The following is a 19,222-nucleotide window of genomic DNA, read 5'->3' as shown; positions in this document are numbered from 1 at the left end:
AGGAGAAGATCCAGTTTTAACTTTCAGTGAACACGGAATTCACAGGACTGGGAACCTCTTAGGAATATCCAGATGGGGCGACAGAGCCTGGAGCTAGAGTTTCCCAAATCCACTGTAGAGCCCAATATGGAACCTGGCCCTATTCTTTCTCTCTTCCATACTTCTCCCATTACTCCATACAACCTCCTTCTGGAAAACTAAGACAGAGTGGAGTCAAGTGCGAAGTTGGCTAATCTGATGGTACTACCATTTCTTGAGCACCTGTGTGTCAGGTTCCTTATGTAGTCTTACAATCACCTGCCAAAGCAGGAATATCAATAGCATTTGCACAGATGAGAAAACTGAAACCCATGAGATTAATGACTTGTCCAAAGTTGTATGGCCTTTAAGGTGTGGAGTTGGTATTCACACAGGTCAGTATGATAATAGCGGTCTTGTCACACACCCTGGTCACTGAGAGCTGCTGGAGTCAGGAAAGAGAGGTGCCAGCAAGGCTACGGTAAGGTCTGGGTCCTCAGAGCCCCAAAAGGAGCCCCCAGATATCTCACAGTGCCATCTCTATGAGAAAGAACCAGTCCAAACTGACCCACAAATCCACCAGCCATCCCAAATCCAAGACAACTGAAGTTTGCACTTTATTAGTTCCTTCCAAGGAAGAAAAAGTGAGGCAAATTTTTTTTAAATCATAAAACGGTGTGAATAATTTTTTAATTAGTTGGCAAATTATATGGCCAGGGGCCTTGCTCTGTTCTCTGAAGTAGATCTTAACTTTATTAATGTTTTTTCCTTTTGCAAGTTGGTTCTTTGTGAAGGTGGGTGCATGCAGGTGTGGTAAGTTCTCATTACATTTGGCAGGAATTTTGGCTGGAGTTTACAGGAAAGTACTTTTAGATTTTTTCTTCTGATGGTGAACTTGGCCTCCATCACTCCCTGCTGAAACCCAATCTTTGCAGCGGAAACAGGGAATAAAAGAGAAGATAAAGAAAGAAATAAATTAGAGGGAGGGAACAACTGAAGAATAAATAATCGTCTTAAAACAGTCACTGGGAGAGTCAATGGAAAGAGCTCTGGACAGGGGGTGGCGAGAGTTCTTGTGGGTGATTCACTTAACAGCTGGCTTTCTGACCTCGGGCAGATGGCCCCCCTCTTCAGGTCTCTGTCTCCTCTGCTGAGAGAATCGATTTGACTTGATAAAGTGATTTGACTTTTACAAAGCACCATCCACATGGAAAGCTACAAAGTATCCCTGACACTAGGGCTGTGGTCCTTGGGTGTCACTGAAGCCAAATCTGACACCAACAAGAGAGCCTTCAGGGTGATGTGTAAGATAAAGGTTCCCCCTTAGCTGAGCTCCTGGAAGGGAACCTGAAGAAGACCTACAATGTGAGAGTGTGGGCAGAGCGAGTGTGTCGGGAGTGTCTCATGCTAGTCAGCTTGTGCCCTTGCCCTTGAGTGTGCACATCTGATGGCTGTGTATGTGGGTGTGGCGTGTGTAAATCCCTGCCTCGGTATTGGGGGGCTGGAAGCATGTTCATTTATTCATTCTTTCCACAGATAAGTTTTGAGGATTTGCGAGACGCTCTGTTCTAAGTGCTGGGAATTCAGTGGTGAACTAGATAGGCTAGACTCTGTATGTGTGTGAGAGTGTGTCTTTAAGTGCACAAGGGAGTATTTACGTGTATATATGAGGATGTGTGTGTGAAAACACATGTCTGTGTGTATGAGGGTGCGTGCACTTGTGTGAGAGTCTGCATGCGAGTGTTTGGGAATCTGTGACTATGTGTGTGCACATGTGCTTGTGCGTGCGTGTGTGTGTGTGTGTGTGTGTGATGAGGGGGAAAAAAAATAAGAAGAACGCTTGGTCACTCAAGAGGGCAGCAAATTTTGTTAAAATGCCTTAAGTCTTAAAAAGCCCTGGGATATCTTGTCCAATCCTGACATTTCAGATAGAGAACTGGAGGCCTAGAGAAAGGAAACAGTGTGTAGAAGGTCAGCAAGCAGCAGAACGAGGCCCAGAATAAACATCTGCTGATTCTGAGCCCAAGGGTCTTTTTCTAATGAAGATATGTGAAAATGCAAAAGGAAATTAACTGAGGGGCCATAGGAAAGAATCTGGGGGAAAGAGTAGAAAGGTGGGCCTGGCCAGAGTAAGGAGGGTCCTGAATGAGAAGGAAGTGAAACTCATTGTGGGGAGTCATACAAGGTTTTGAGCAGGAGAGTAGAGTGGAGAAAATCTGCTGCGGAAAAATCAGTGGAGGAAAGAGACACAGCTGGGAGAGATTCATAAGGGGGTAGATGGGAATGGGGCCTGAATTAGGGAGAGGTGAAGAAAGGAGGGAACAGTCTGAAGAATTCTTCTAGCCTAGAATCAGAGGCTATTGCCTCCTTTGAGATGTGGAGAGTGAGCTCCCAATTTTCTAATTGTTGACGTAATGAGGCATTTTTTCCTAAACCTGGAAACTAGTAGGAGCCTGGGAGCTTATACGAGCATCTCATTAAAATCTCACAGCAGCCCTGTGAGATAAGCATTATTTTCTTCATGTTACTAATGAGACAACTGTGTCTCAGAGTAGGAAAGTAATTGCCCAAGGACACCCAGACTGGATCAGCAGATTTCAGGTCTGAATTGCTTCAGATTAACTAATAAGTCAATAATCACTTGTTGGACATTTACTTTGTGCCAGGAACTGGGTTTGGCACCTAATGCACAGAACTTCACTTCAGTCTTCCAATGACCATTTTTCCATCTTTCAGATGAGGAAAATGAGACTCGGAGGTGTTCAGTAATTTGTCCAAGAGTACACAGCTGGTTCGACCTGTATCTGAACTCAAGTCATCTGATTCCAAAGCCCATAGTCTTTCAACCATTCTGCATTTCCTTTCAAAATTAGGACAAATGTGTTTGCAACATAGCATGAGATGAATTTAGGAACTCCTGTCCCTAGAGAGCATACAATCTTAGAATATAGGCTGGTTCGAAAAAGTTTTACCATTTGCCTAGGTGACAGGCCCATGCTGGAAATCAAGGGTCTCACTCCTATGCATCAAGAGCTGCATAAAGAACTTCATCTTGGGCCTTAAAAGTCCCATTTCTTGCCTCCTTCAGACATAGAGCAACTGTGATCTCCACTGGATTCCCAAGGACAACCACGTGGGGCTGGGGGCTGGCGGCTGGGACACATGGGACACGTGGCCCCAATAATCTCTTCATGAAGCTCAGGCAAGACCTTGTCCTCATGGGTCTTCCCAGCAGTCTGGGATTCCACACCCTCACACCCGTCAGAGACACAAAGTGCTCTTCCTTCCGTGATGGAGATACTGGACCTTTACATCAGTGCCAGCCCAGCTTCCCTCACCCTTAACAAGTGAGGCACCGAGAGCCTTCACAGTCCGCACTCAGATCTGCTCCATCAGTGAGCCCACCTTGTTCAGTGCAGACAGGACGATGACTCCTTCCATCAGAGGGTGAAATCCAGAATTTGTCTTGTTTTCCTAAGCTTGGTATCAGGTTTATCTGCTCTGAGACTGTCTGACCCTCCACTCTTTCTAGGTATTTTCTGCCCTCACCTCCATTTCTATTTCCTTAAATTGTTGACAACTCCTACTATAAACCAGGCAAGACATTTCGAACCTACTTCCAGGACCACCAAATTGGGATTTTCACTGCTGGCCCTAGATAGAAGCCCTGGATGAGCATCAGAACAGGTGGGGCCAGAACACCCCAGCTCCCTCCTGAACACTGAGCTCCAAGACTGGTCATTCTGATGATCTGAGGCCATGTCAGCTCTGATACTATCCTTACTCGCCGCACCAGCTTAGCTGCCAAAACCCCACTATGCTCTTGTTCAAGCTTACCCAGTTTACCACACTTGAGTTGATTTCTTCTGACTTCTTGGTCCCAGAGTCTCTAACCTCACTTCAATCCCTAAAACGAATTCCTGGCCCCACTTGAAAGGCTTTTTAAACTGTGTGAAAGTAATCTTCTGTCCCAAGTGCACTGACATCAAGACACCATAGGTACTTCCTTCCTGACCAGAAATGCCATCAGAGAGTCCAGTAAGGGCTTGGCTCACTGCCCTCGTCAAGGTCTCCCTAACATCCACTCCAAAAAACATAGCTGTCAGAAAACACACCCAAGAAAGTTGTCAGGAAACAACCAGTCGTCTGAATTATTTACTGTCCCCTGAAACATTGCCAAGTAGCTGCTGGCCATGTAGACGCTGGGAAAATATTTATATGGCTCCTGATGGATGCTCGGCCAGGAAAGACTGCCCGCTGTCATCTTTTCTTCCTGCTGATAAGGAAAAGCTACACGTGTCAGACGGCTCTTAGAAGGGCCTGGCAGCAGGGGCCTGGCATCTGATCGGAGTGAGATTAGTGACTGCAGCTCTTGGTTCTATTCCAGCCTCTGCCACCAACTAATTCTATCCCTCCTAGGGCCTCAGCTCCTAGATCTGTAGCATCATGGAATAGACTAGAGGACTTCAATGTCTCTGTGCTCCTATGAGATTGTGACTCAGACAGAATCATATCTATTTTCCAGATCTGCCATCATGATGCCATTGACTCATCATGGAGCTATTTTTCTTGGCATCCTGGAAACGTTCCTGAAATTCCAACATCCTAGAGTTAGTTTCTCTTTCCACTGATCCAGTTTCTATAACCAGATGGGAGAACTCCATCTGGAAGAGGAAGATCTGAGCTTAAAATAAAAGAGTAAAATGGAGGAATTTGGGAAATTGAGTTCCAACAGTGTTTATCATGCATCCAATATTTATCTGCAAAGTTGATTCTGAGCCCATGGGGAGAGCAAAGTGCCCCGCCCCCTTCCTTTCCTTTAAGCTACACTGAGTCCCAGACCTGTCTTCTAAGAGCTCACAATAAGGCAGTGGGGAGGGTGGCCCACAAGGCTCTCTTATTTCCAAATAAACCCTTGTGTTTCTTCCTGCTCCAAATCCCAGGACCTTTGCCCACTACCCTCCTCTGTTCTATAATTCTGTCTTTGTCCATGATCATCCTGAGCTCCTGGCTGAGAGGAGGTTTGGCCTCCCCAGATCCTTACTCCCTGTGGACGACCTGACCTTACAAGAAATGACCTTCTCCATTTCAAAGTTTACAGCTGCTCCCTTTAAAGACCCACCCAAAGTAAGAAAGTCACAGATACAGACACAGGATAAAGGTTCAGAAATCTCCAGAGTTTTTTCATTGCCTATCTCAGAGGCTCCTGATTTTCTCTCTGAGAAGCCAGAAGACATCTCGGCACTTCCTGCCTACCTCAGTTTCCCTGCGTTGGGAGTTCCCTCAGCCTTCCTCTCTCTTCAGACCCCCTCTTCTCTAGGAAGCTTCCATATCCCAGTCTGAAGCTGCGATCTGGTGGCTGCAGCATTCACTGAGAATTTGGAATATAGAAACCTTCTAGGCTGGGTGAGCATTCAATGGATTTTTCTCCAAGAGAATAATCAGGCAGCAGTGGTTGGGCCTGGCAGCACTTCAGTATAACTGATCTGAAGGGCCATTTCCTATGCACGCTCCTCTTCCCTATTCAGAAGATTCACTTAATTAACACCTATTTGGTGATGGACACTGTGCAAGGCATGAGTTAGGGGATGTGCAAAAAGCAGACAAAGCCCTGCTCTTTCCACCTACCACAGTTGACTGGGATCCTCAAACAAGACATGGTCAGGTCAGCCTCTCAGCCTCTCCTATCTCATCCCATTATCACAACTCTTCTCCTGTCACCTGCCTTGCTTCTGGAATCATGGCATCATAAAAGGTCAGAGACAGAAGGGCCCTTTGAAACCAATCTAAGACGCCTTAAACAATCTATGAAATCAATAAGAATAGATCTGTGTGGTAACGCATGGCCTCCACCTCGAAGGCCACACACCCTGTGTGGAGCAGCCATGTGACCAAGGATCACAGCTTGCAAAATTTTGATGGTAGATTCATGTTATATCATAGACAAGGAAATAGAGAGCCAGAGAGAGGCTGAGCTGGGGCCCAGATACTAACGGTCCTGAGTCTCAGGGCAAGATGCTCTACTATTTAGGATGGTCCTCACAAGAACTCTGAGAGGTAGGCTTTAGAAACAGACTGAAAAAGACAAAATAACATCCCAGTTTACACAGCTTTGAAGTAGTTGAGTATAGATTCAGACCTATGTCTGTTTGATTCATGTCTAGAGACGTTTTGTCTAGAACTCAGGTACTCGGCTGTTAAATACAAATTATGCTGAGAAACCAATGGCTAATATTGTTGTTGTTGTAATTAGCTATAATAAGAAGGTCAGTCCTCCCAGGGAAGATGCATTTTAATATATCTTACTCATTCAAAAAGAAAAATAGCTAAAACCTGAACAAGGTACTATGGTACTGTGGTAGAGAGAGTACAACATGCTAGAGAAATCCAGGGGGAGCAACAGCTCACGTCACAGAGGTTTGTCATAGGCAATCAGGAAGCCTTCTCAGGAGATGGGACTGTTAAGTAGGGCCTTGAAAGATGAATGGAAATTCACTAGGAGAAAAGGGATATGGAGCTCAAATGTGCCAAGCCCAGCGGGTATCAAAGGTTGATTTTCCACATCTGTGAGGAAGTTGATGGGTGGAGAGAAGCAGGAGATGAAGCTGAGGAGAGAGGCGGTGACTACAGGCTGAAGGGCCTTGGGTGCAAGGCACAGTGGTCCTGACATTCTATTTAGGGTCTCAGGATATAAAAGTTTTCAAGCAGAGAAGCAACTCCTTGTCAATGGAAAAAAACTCTGGGGATAATTCTTTAATTAATACATCCCAGGGACAGGAGCTCGCAGTGTCAACAAAAATAATGATAGCTCACATGTGAACGACATTCATAAATCTCAAAATAAAACCTTCAGGCCAACTAATTGGCTCCTAACATTAGTCCTGTGAGTTAGATAACCTTATCCCACTTTTACAGAAGGGAAAAGCAAGGCCCAAAGTCAGGCAGAGCAGATCCATCTCCTCCGTGTGCAAACTGAGCCTGGATTTCTGCCCCGGATGGGAGTCTGGATGAGCTGCTCTCTGCGTCGCATCTAACTTTGAGAATGTTAAATTTTGAGACTCAGCGGTAGGCAGGCTGGCTGCCTCGTGGGGCTGCTGGTCTGAGCCGTGGGTGGTCAGGAATGTTTCAGAACTTCCTGGGACCAGCGTTCCAGGCCAGAGTGTCTGGATTAATGATCCATCTCCAGGCAGAGTGAGCAGAGGCCTCGACGCCAGGCGCGGGGCATCGACTGGACTTTACACTCTGAGCTTGCTTTCATCTGAGGCTCTCCGGGTGGGCTGGGGCCTCATAATTAACATTCTCTGAGCCCCACAACATGGGCAAGCTGGAGGAGGGGAGAAAGAGCCTCTAAGCAGGTTCCCATCAGCAGTGGGAGTACTCCCATCCCCCCCCTCAAAAAAGCCTGGACCTGGCTGCTTGGCAGACAACCACATCTTCCCAGCTGACACTTCAATCCTGCCTGGAGTTTATTTAGTAAGTGGTTTGGGTCTCATCTTTGAGCTTCGCAACATTTTTATGGAGAAGTAGTACTAAAATTATTATCCTCACTGTACACAAGGAGAAACTGAGGTCCAGAAGAGGGCAGGGGATCACCCAAGGGTAGAAGGACCAGGATTAGAACTCAAGTCTCCTGCTTTCCTGGCTGGCATCTTTGCAATGCAGGAGGCCATGTTTTGCAGAGATTTTTAGATTCTCCTGGCTCCTCAAGGTAAGGGAAGGTAGGGGTGTGATATGATTTTCCATTTTATAAGAGAAATCATTACAGAGGTGCCCCGTTATTTATTCACGCGTTGGTTCACCAAATACTTACTGAATACCTAGTATGTTCTAGCCCCTTTGCCAGGTGCTAAGGATAGCAGAAAATAGTCCCTAACATTGAGGAGCTTATAGCCAGGGAAGAGAGGAGTGTTGGCAGGAGAGAGGTAGATATGCAACGTTCAGCAAGGTGCCATGGTGCTTTACTAGTAAATATATTTAATAGTACAGAGTACTTTGGGCACAAGGTCCCAGGGAAGGCATGATCAAGTCCATCCAGAAAAGTGAAGTACAAGTAGGAGTGGAGATATGATCAGAAAAGGCTTCGGAAGAAAAATAACTCAAACACAGAACCTTAAAGGAGGGCTCTGTGTCAATCAGGTAAATGGAAGGTAGAGGGAGAATGTGAGGGTGGGATCATCCAAGGAAAAGGAAAGAGTTGATCTAAGCAGAGAGAGAGGCATGAAGTGAACAATAGAGTTGGCTGTAGCATTTGAGTAAGAGATCGTGGGAGATGAGGTTGGAGAAATAAATGTGGAACAGCTCAAAAAGGCCTCCTAAACCAAGGCGAAGGGACCGACCTTTATTGTGAAGGAACCAAGCAAGGGTGCAACGTGGTCAGAACTGCATTTTCGGAGGCTCCCTTCCACTAAAGTGTTGAAGATGTATGGAGGAGAAGAGAGACTGAAGTAGACACATCTGGGAGGCAAAAGCAATGGTAACCTGGTTTGAAAGGTTTGTGGCCAAAAGGACACCAACAACTCTAATCTGATCTGGAAAAGAATATGTCCTGGAAATTTTCTTATATAAAAAATGACTCACTATCGTTGTGAACTTATGCCCAAGTCCATAAGTCTGGAGCCATACCATGCTCCTCTGTCTGAAAAGAAATCACAGCATATTTTTCTTTGTATAGGATTCCCCATACTCACTACCCACTTCTGCGGGTCCACATATTCCCATAGTGGGTTCCCCACTGTCCAGTCACTGCCACCAACACATGGCAGTAAAGCACCACACTTTCTCAACCCTCTGCTTCAAACCTTGGATGACTCTACGTTATCTGGCTCTTTCCGAGCACTTGACATCTGGTATGGATTAACTGAGCATCTAATATGTGCCGAGCACTGCCAGGCTCTGTGAATGTGTCCTCTGCTCTGGCCTCCACAGGCCCCGATGGTCCAAACTCCTTAGCCCAGCATTTCAGGACCTTCTTAGATTTACCCCAGCCAACCTCCATGGCTTCACATTCTCCCTATTCCCTCCAATATTCTGCACTTGTCACACTGAGACAAATGTAGAGTTCCTTAAATACCCTATACTATTTTTTTTCCAAATAAAAATATTTTTTTAATTAAAATACTAATACATAAATGGCCTAATTGAAATAATTCCAAAGGTGGAAAGTAGAAAGTAAAATGTGTCCTTTACCCCCTCTCATCCACTACCCTGCAGATCCCATTCCCCAGAGAGAAACACTGTTAACATTTGGCTAATATTCTTTCAGATTCTTTTAAAAACTTCTTATGCCCTAGCACACCACCTTTTGCAAATTATTTTCTATCCTTCAAGGCACATAATAATGCCTTATTCATTCCTCTGAGAAATTCTCTATGGTTCCACAGGCAGAATTAGGGGCCCAATGCTTACAACAAACATAGCACTGTCATCTTGTATTGAAATTGTATGTTCACATGATGTGACTCCATCAAGTTGACACTGACAGTCTTGGTCCCTGCTGTATTTATAGTGCCTTCCATCTAGTAGGTGCTCAATAAGTATCTATAGACTGCATGGCGGATGGGTGGATGGATGGATGGATGGATAGATAGGTGGGTGGGTGGGTGGATGGATGGATAGATGTATTGATGGCAGATTGGGGATCCTATGGCATGCTCTGCAGGATACATGTAAGGAGATAAGATTGGCAGAGTAGTGGAAAGGACCCCAGCTGTGGGATAAGGACCTGGATTCCTGTTCTTGCCTTGCCTTCTACCTACTACATAGCATTACATAAGTTCCTCACCCTCTCTAAGCTTCAATATCCCACCTGGAACTGAATAATGGGGCTGGGTAGTTCCAGAATCCTCCCCAACGAATGCTCCAGAATGCTCAGCTGGCCGTGGCCCAGCACCCCTATTTTACACCTCTGTAATTACCCACCTGCATGCCTTTTATTATAGAGATTGGAGTGGGGGGCGGGGGCTCGTTAAATAAAGGGCAAAAGGAAATTGCTGGCTTGCCGAAATGACATCGTTGATATTAACTAGATTAACTTCAGAAATGAAAAGCTCACAAAAGCAAAACCAAAACAGAAAAGGAGCCATGGCTTCCGCTGGGGGCTTCATGGTTCCCTGCTTCAGCCTGCCTGACCCCCAACCCAGGCCTCCCAATCAGTCCTCCCAGGGGAGGTCACAGGAGCCACTTTCCTGCCTTCACACAGGACTTCATCTCAGCAATCCCAGAAAAATAGAACTGGGCACTGAGCCCCATAGCGGGATTTGGGAGGGAACTTCTGAGCCCAGGGCTGGTGCCGGCTGGTGCTAAGACACAACACAGAGGCAAGGGGCTTGGGAGAGACTCAGACCAAAGTACTTTCTCAATCATCAGAAGAGGCAGGTGGATACTGAGGGAGGTGGACCAGGCCTGCTCACTGGTTCCAGTGCCTCCAGGGGCAGGAAAGATGGAGCCCTGATGCCTGGCTAGCTATCCGGTCTCAAGGGAGAGAACCAGTCCTTGTAAGCATCCCAGAACATGCAAGAAAAGCCCTCCTTCTCAGATAAACCTGGAATCTTCTCTACCTCACTAAGAGAGTCAGCTAAGGTGAATCAGAGGAGAGAGAAAATGGAAGAAGAAACACCATTTAGCCCATGCCTCCTCTAGATCAGATACTTTACATGTACTGTCTCTCTTATTCTCAAAAGAATCTAGGGGGAAGTATTCTTGTGTCTACTTGATAGACAACGAAACTGAGGCTGAAAGACGCTTACCCAAGTTCTTATTGCTAGTGAGTATCAGAGCTAAATTTTGCACTGGGGTCTTTCTAGTTCTACATCTCAGAGTTCTCTCCACATGTCACTGTTCTCCAGACCCTGTCCTAGCACATAAGAAGTTTATGGTCTAGTTGTGCTATGGATCCGGTGATGTCACGCTAGATTGTTAACCTTTGACTAAAAATTATGAATCTCATCATTTCTCTGAGCTGCTGGACACCAGAACTGTCAAACTAATAATCCAATGAGGATTTTAAACACCACTTATATTCTTAACTCCCCTGACCAGGGGCCTTTGTGATGTCCTACTTTGGAGAACTGACATCTAATGACAGAATTCCAGGGATAGGAAGAAGAGATTCTTTTGGATTGGAGGCTGTTCCAGCACACCCTCAAATCTCACCCAGCTGCATATAAGCACACACCTGAGCCTGGAGGCCACCAACACTCTCATGGGTCAGTCCTGGTCAGGATCACCAGATGCCAGACTAGGTCACTGGGTATTAATCATTGCCAAGCAGGGAAGTTAAACTGAAAGCCAGTTCATTAAAGATTAAGCTCCATCTCCGCAGCCCTCGGGGGAAAGGGTGCTTTGGATAGAGAGCAAGGTCCTATTCCAGGAGGTCACCTACTGTGAAAGGCTTCCCAGAGAGCCTGTGCTGAGGAGTCCAAGGAACTGAGTTCTAGTCCTGGCTCTGCTCTTGACCTGCTGGGAGTTTGAGCAGGGCACTATCCCATTCTGAGCTCCCATTTCAGTCTTTGATACTAGAGAAAATTCCATCAGGTTCTTTGTGATGCTCTAGTGTATGTTGTCTGAAGAATAGTCTATACGTGTTTGCTTTTCTCAGTCTATATTAGCTCTGTACACACAGGTTGTCCAGTACAAGTTCACTTACTGTTCTTTGTGGCCATGGAAAGCTGGCAACAAACCACAAACACCCCCATGAGGCCCGGAATGCAGACACTCACATCTTTCCTCCTTGCTCTCTGCCCTATCCAGATTGCATCTTTGACCCTCGAACATGCCCTCTTTGCAATCGGGCAACGGCCCAAGTTGTATCTGGAGAAAGTACATCTGAACCCACTGCTTCAAAAAAAAAAAATTTCTTCTTTTGGCCAATTCTTAGTACCTCCCTTTAGATCACCCCATCCCAATGGGTTCTGCTAAATCAACGCTTTGCATAGGACCTTCACAAGTTTTGATCCAATAACAAAGCAATTCTACAATATATAATGACCAATCAGTGAACAAATAGGTACCTAAAATGATTTTGTACCCTATACAAGGCACTGTGATGGTATTGGAGCTCCAGTCACAGTCCCAAATAGAATGGCATCATATGCATCCTGATTTGCAACCAGAAATTTCTATTAAGGTAGGACATCTGGAGACAATAGTGGTGAACAACGATAGCTTTTTAAATATTAGGGTAATAAGATGAGGGAAGCAGTTGGGGTCGGCAACTAATTCGTTCTTTTTTCTGCTGCTCTTAACCAGGCTCTTCAAGAAATAAATCTAATTATTTTTCTGTCTGTAGGTGGCAGCACTGATCCCTTTTACTTCCCAAGGGAGCCATGATTTTCACTTGAGAACAAGTGCTCCAGAGAACAGGTTAATGCAAGGGTAAAATAAGAAAAACTGGCTTCAGAACAGATATCCTCACACATTGCAGATGTGAGCACATCTGGTGAATTCACGAAATTCCCAAAGCCTCGCTCCACTTGTAAAACAGCCTCTTCAGGATTCTATCAAGATACCACAGATCACCAATAACTTTCTAAGGAACCATTTCAAAGAGTCCATGAAACTCAAGGAAGATTCCCCAGAAGTCCACCTACATCCCAGAACCCAGGTGGAAAACCCTTGAGCGGGAGAACAACAGACACACAGCGGGCAGACAATACGCTGTCCCCTCAGCTTGTTCTGCATCAGCCTGGAATGTCTCACCCTGGGGGCTGCTTTCCTCAGGCATTGCCCCAGACTCATATTTATTGAGTGTACACTGTATCCAGGCAGGTTGCTGAGCGCTTTACATGCACTGCGCCATTTACTCCTTGTGGCAGGCACTCCTACCAACCTGTTTTACAATGAAGAAACAGTGGATCCAAGAGGTTAACTTCCCAGAATATCTAGCTACCACAATGTACAAATGGGGAAACTGCAGTGAGGGCAAGAATTGTGTTCAATGTCAAGTGGCAGATCACTGACAGAGCAGGGCGAGGACCCTGTGCGCACCTTCGAATGAAGAGCGTACCAAAGCCGTATGATGGTGCAGGACTGGGGCCACAGAAATGGAGAGAGGAGGAAAAATGGGGCCCAAGATTCAGGATACATCCCACACTTGCTCCAAATAGAGTACCTCACTCAGTAAGAAAGCCCTGGGGAGGAAGTCAGGAACGCCCCTCATACCTGATGCCAGCTCTGCTCTAAACAGGCTGTGTGGCTTCAAGCAAGTCCCTTCACTTTTCTGAGCATCCTCACCCTCCCCCAAAGAATGACGAGTATCTAATGAGATAGGGGCAAGAAAAAAATGCTTTAAAAAAGTGTATAAGCTCTCTTGGAGGTATTATTAATTATTATTATCATTATTATCTTTCATGGATATTAATGACCTGTTACCTGCATGAGATCTGTCATCCAGGAATTTCTTTAAGCCCTTCTCGAACCTGTTTATATTTCTATTCAGCAGCACCTCCCTTGCTTTTGATCCCCAGATCCCAGCCTAGAGAGCTGCAGGCAAACTCCTCTGCTTAAGATCCTGGGTTCCAATGGCCTTTCTCAGTCTCTTTTGTGTGTTTCATGATGGCCAATTGAATTCAGTGCAATACAGCCTCTCTTCCTCCCTCAAATCCCAGGTCTGTGTTAGGAATCTCAGGAGGAAGAAGAAGAAGATATAGGCTTTGCCTTAGCAAATTGTCCCTCTTAAACCCAGAAGCACTGGATAGGGTGGGGACATACCAGGGCTGAGAACAAGGTCCAGACCTCACGGCCCCAGAGACTATCCAAGGACCAGTGCATCGCCTGTTCTCAAAGCCCATTTTCCTCTACACACCAGAGGCAAAGGACTGGGAGCCCTTTCTCAAAGACATTGCACAAGCCAAAAACATAAAGCAAGCTCAGTCAACTTTGATACCTTATCTGGGATGAACTTTGCAGATTTCAAGTTGAAACAGATATGGTATAGTCTTGCCCTCAAGAAGTTCACAGTCTGATAGTTGAGACCAAGGCATATACGACCATCTCTCAAGGCAAGATTAGCTGAAAGTCAGAATAGAGGAATCAAGAAAAGCGGTTTAGGGAAGGGCCTAACTAGCCATGCCTGGAAAAATCAGACAAGGCTTAATAAAGAGGGGACATTTGAATTGAGTGCTAAAGAATGTATAGGAGTTTCCAGGTAGATGGTGACCAGAAGAGATTTCTGGAGCAGAGACAGCATGAACACGTGGTGTTTGGGGAACAGAGATGGACTGCTCAGAGGATGCAGGGGTCCACCTGGGTGAGAACTGCTGGGTATATGCTTCTGCCTATCACCAAGACTGATAAAGCCCTCATTTCCTAACTTTCAGAAGAAAGCCCTGTTGATACTTGAATTCTGGGCCCCACAGAACTAACTCCGTGGCTTCTCTTAGGTTAAGGTCTTTGGGTTATCGAGAACACAGAAGAATCTGGGCATCAATATTTTCTCAACCTCAGGCCAGTGTCGAGTCTTTACCAACTCTATGGTCCCCAAATGTCCGAGTTGAAAAGGGCTTCTCAAATTTGTCCCACGTCTTTCCCTTAACTACCCTTTGTAGCAGGTGTGACTGGAGAGAGAAGCCCCTTCCTCACCAATCAGGAACAGGGGTGTGAGTGGGACCCAGGCCTCCTGCCCTCTCCTCTCCACTCTGCTCATGTAATGGGGTAAAGCTCACCCAACCCAGCTGGAGGAAAGCACCAGGCAAATTCGAGGTGATTATAACAGTAGCATTTGCAGGCAAATTATACTCCATGAGCTAATTAGGAAGGGATTGGGGCCCTCAGCTTTAATTAATATCTAGTCCCTAACAACTTAATCCTGGGTGAGATCATAGCAGGGATCTCCCTGAATGCTGAAATCCTTTCTTCCAACAAATCACCTATATAAATACCTAGATTTTAGTAGCAACAATTATATAGTCCTCTGCCAACTTATGGGGTTGTTTAACATTCCTGGGTTGAGGCCACAGTTTTTCCCCCATTCTCCTCCCTCCCCACAATCAAAGCCTAATGAATAGTAACTCTTCTGTGGCTCTGTGTTCCATTTAACCAATATCTCTTATCCAATGGGTCTTCGCAGGGAGTTAATAAGCAGTCTGGGAGGACTGCCTGAGGAGGTCCATGAACCTAATCATTAACTGCAAGTCCTAATCAACATCTGCTTCCCACCGAGTCTCCCACAGCTACACGGCCCTGATCCCCCCAGTAATGGATGGAAAATCAGTGATTTCCTGACAGTTAGCAACCAATTTCCCACCAATTAGAAGAGAGATGGTGGTCTCTGGAGGAAGCTGGATGGCTCCACTGCACAGAACTGGGAGAAAGATAGCTGATCCGAGAAGCATCCGGAAACCAAAACCTGGGGGGTGGGGGGAGGGAGGGTGGAAGGGGATCCAGCTACTCCCTCCCCAGGTCAGCCTTGGCTTGGATCAGTGGAAGGCGACTTCAGAGGACAGAGGCTACACTGGCACCTCCATCAGAACTCTTCCCACACAGTGAGGCTGTAACACAGTGAAGCTGCCCCTTCTCTCCTCCGGGGCCTGCTGACATGGGCTTCTCCTGCTGGGTCTCTCATCAGCACCCAGGATGGTTGGGAAATTCCTCTGAGGCAGCTGATGTGGAGGCTTAATGAAAGCATAAGCTCTGGGGTTGGACAGTTGTGCCTTGAAATCTTAAATTCATCTCTTTTCAGTTGTGTCTGACCTTGAGCAAAACGTCTAAATTCTCTGGGCCTCGGTTTCCTCATTTGTAAAATGCGGTTAGTCAGAGCACCTACCTGGTAGGATAGTTACGAGGATTAAATAAGATGATGTAAAGCACTTTCCATCACACGTTATGATGTTCAATAAACAGTTGCTACTATTATTCTTACTATTATTATTTTCATAATGAATGATACTATTGTTAATCAATATTAATAGCAATATGTGGCAGATGTTTTGCTAAGTAAGCACGATGAGAACCACTACCTTAGACATCCTTGAACTTGAAGTTTGCTGGCCCCTCCCTTTCCTATCTCCCCCCTGAATTATGGCTATGGTTATCTGCCATCTGGTCTCATACCCCAGTTCATCTCCCACAACAACGCCAAAGGGGTCTTTCGAAAATATGAATTTGACTCTGTCCACGTCACTGACTAGGTTAAGACCCTTCAGTGGCTTTTACAGCACAAATTCCTTACCCGCGCCTCTCGAGGTCTGAACCATCTCTTCTCTGTGAGCTCTCAGCTGCATCTCTCGCCACTCCTGGCCTTATTTCTCATCACCCTAACACAGAGCTGCTCCCCGGAACACAGCACAGCGTCAAAAAGAGGTGAGTCTTAACGTTGCCGACAATCTTTTGAGTCATGTAAGAGAGACAAAGTCACCCTCAACCTCACTTTAGCATTTGTTGGACTGGAATGTACTCTAAATTCCCAGATAATTGGCCATCCTCATCCGGTAATTGTAACTGAATCAGACACCACGTCTTTCTCAAGGAGCTCAGTCTGTGGGGAACAAAATAACAAAAGTAGATATTTAATGAGTACTTACTCTATGCCAGGCACTCTGCTGAGAAATTTACATGGATTATCTCATGAGATTATCTAATTTGATCTTCATAAGAGCTTTAGGAGTAGGGTGAACATATAATTTATCATGCAAACCAAGAAACTTCTGGAAGTGTCAGGGGGTACTATCAATAATAATTACACAGGGACCATAGGCATAAACCTGATTGTCCTAGGCACACCAGGACAGATGGATGCCTGGCCTCAAAGGTACGTATCTTTATTCTAGAATCGTATCTTTATTCTAGAATCGAGGAAATGAGGCATTGGGAGTGAAGGATTACACCCACATTTGCATATCTTTTAGGAGCAGGGGTTCTGACCAGGCCCTCTGACTCTAATCGCATGGGGACAAGTAATTAAAATTCAAGGTGAAACAGAAGGTTTCTTAAGAGAAGAAGGGAGAGACATGGCTCCAGGCTGGAAGTTGCAACAGGAAGCGGGGGCAGCAAAGGAGAAGAGCTGATAGCCAGAGGCACTTGAGCTGAAGGGAGTGGGCATTCCTAGGCAGGAAAAGTGGGCAGGAAAGAACACGGGATGAGCTCACAGGTGGAGGCAGAGAGGGAGGGAGATGCTTGGAGAAGAGCAAGAAGCTGGAGTCTAGGTCAGGGTGGGGTTGGGAAGGATCTAAGTTAGAGACATGGCCACAGACATAGGCCAGGACAATCCCAGAGGGTCATAAATTCCTGGCTGCAGGAAATAAGGAAGAAAAAATGGCTGTTTGGCCTAAGCTCCTGCCTCCTGCACACACTCGTTCATGGGACACATTCACCCCAAAGCCATCTATGAGCTTCAGATACTCCCTTTTTCCAAGCATACCTTACATCCATCTGCCTCTTCTAAAACAGGTTAGAAAGCCCTGGGCCTCGAGTCCCCATCAGAGAAGTGAGTGTGCCCCTTCTTTGGGCTGATGTTCTATGAATTTTACAGATTTAGGGAGGGTGAGGGTGGTGACCTGGTCACTTAGCAGAGCTGAGGCTCAAGCAGCGTCCTCTTCTCTTAGGCTTTGCTTATTTCTCAGACATCTAGCACCCACTCCTGCTTTCCACCACTACTAGTCTTGCCCATCTGAGTCTCCAGCTCCTCTTCCTCAGAACCCAGCAGCCATGACGCTACTTTCACAGAAATTCTTAAGGGAGGAGGTAGTGGAGTCCATAGGGGCTGATTTGGCAAGCCAGGTAGCTTCTGGATTCCAAGCTCTAGAATTGAAAGGTTATCTCTCTTCCATCCTGGGAGAGACTTCTTGTGCTGCTTCTGACCTGCAGGCTCGGGTCTTGGGAGATAACACTCCTGCCAGTGAAAAAAAGAGCCCCACACCCACAAGGGCCAGGGTTGAGGAGCACTGGGGGAAGGGCGAGTTCTCTGCCTCCCTCACCTCCTCCAGCTGCACAGGCAGCTCAGCATCCATGTAGCTCTGCCTTCCTCAGCCCTTGGAGGTCTCTATACCACAGTCAGCCCAGTCCCATTCGCCCAGCCCAAGCCCGGGGACTGCGGCACAGAAGTTACAACACATGTGGCTGATGGCAACGCTGCTCCAATCTTGCCCTTCTGAGCCACCTCTACGACTTTGCCAGAGTAATGATTCTAACAATTCTAATCATGTCACTCAATAACTCCCCATCACCAGCAAGAGAAATACTGGCGCATCTTCACATAAAGCCCACAGGAGCCCTCCAGATCCAGGCCCTGCTCACCTCCCCAACTTTACCTCCCTCCAGTACTCTCATGACCACCCATGCACCTGCATTCAGCCACTTATTCATTCATCAAATACATGCTAAAGGCTTTCTCTGTGCTAAGCCCTTTCCTGGGTACTAAGAATCATTCCTAAAATGATTCTAACACTCAATTCCAATGTGTGTAGAGGGTGGGGGTGGGGGGTCCTGTATCACCAGCAATTCTCCAATACCAAATGTGTGTCCTAAAATTCAACTCCATTCTGACACTATCTACCTAGAGATAGCATCAGATTCCACAGGTTAAGGGCTCAGTCCCAAAAGACTGCCCTCCGTTTCAGATACCTCATAAGCCCAGGTTGTTACCTATTCTTCTGACCCAATGGCTATAAATCAGAGGTTCTCATAACCCTCTCCTTAGGTTCAATTAATTTGCTATAGTGGCTCACAGAACTCAGGAAACCTGTTTGGCTCACTAGATTACCAGTTTATAACAAAAGATATAACTCAACAGCCAGATGAAGAGATGCATAGGGCCAGGTACAGGGAAAGAGCACAAAGCTTCCATGCTCTTTCCAGGTGTGCCGCTCTCCCAGAACCTCCTTGTGCTCTCCAGCTTTGCCCTTTTGAGTTTTTATGGAAGCTTCATGATATAGACATGAATCACTGGCTATTGGTGATGATTCAACTTTCAGCCTCTCTCCTTTCCTGGAAAATCAGGGGTTAGATGAAAAGTTCCAACCCTCTATTCTCGGTTAGTTCCCCTGTCAATCAGCCCCCATCCTATAGTGTTTTCCAAAAGTCACCTCATTAACATAAACACAGTTGTGGTGGAAAGAGGCTCGTTATGAATAACAAGACATCCATTTCACCCTTATGTCTCTGAAGTGATTTCAGGAACTGAGGACAAACGACCAAACATTATAACAAAAGATGTTTCCATTGCTATTATTACCCAAGAAATTCCAAGGGCTTTGGGAGCTGTGAGCCACGA

At 46.1% G+C, this 19,222-nt stretch overlaps 1 long non-coding RNA gene across 1 annotated transcript; it reads right to left on the bottom strand.

Moving 5' to 3' along the window:
* Window positions 1-437: 437 nt before the first annotated feature.
* Window positions 438-11,238, bottom strand: LOC120620563 (uncharacterized). The gene is made up of 3 exons (XR_005657937.1): window positions 11,192-11,238; window positions 8,596-8,653; window positions 438-945 (listed from the first exon to the last, which is right to left on the bottom strand). It is a non-coding gene; the product is annotated as an uncharacterized LOC120620563 (long non-coding RNA).
* Between the last annotated feature and the right edge of the window lie 7,984 nt (window positions 11,239-19,222).

Source organism: Pteropus medius, unplaced genomic scaffold (genome assembly GCF_902729225.1).
Source record: "Pteropus medius unplaced genomic scaffold, Ma_sr-lr_union100, whole genome shotgun sequence".
NCBI lineage: Eukaryota > Metazoa > Chordata > Mammalia > Chiroptera > Pteropodidae > Pteropus > Pteropus medius.
Note: the sequence above shows the minus strand (reverse complement) of the source record. Positions and strands in the feature narration are given on the sequence as shown.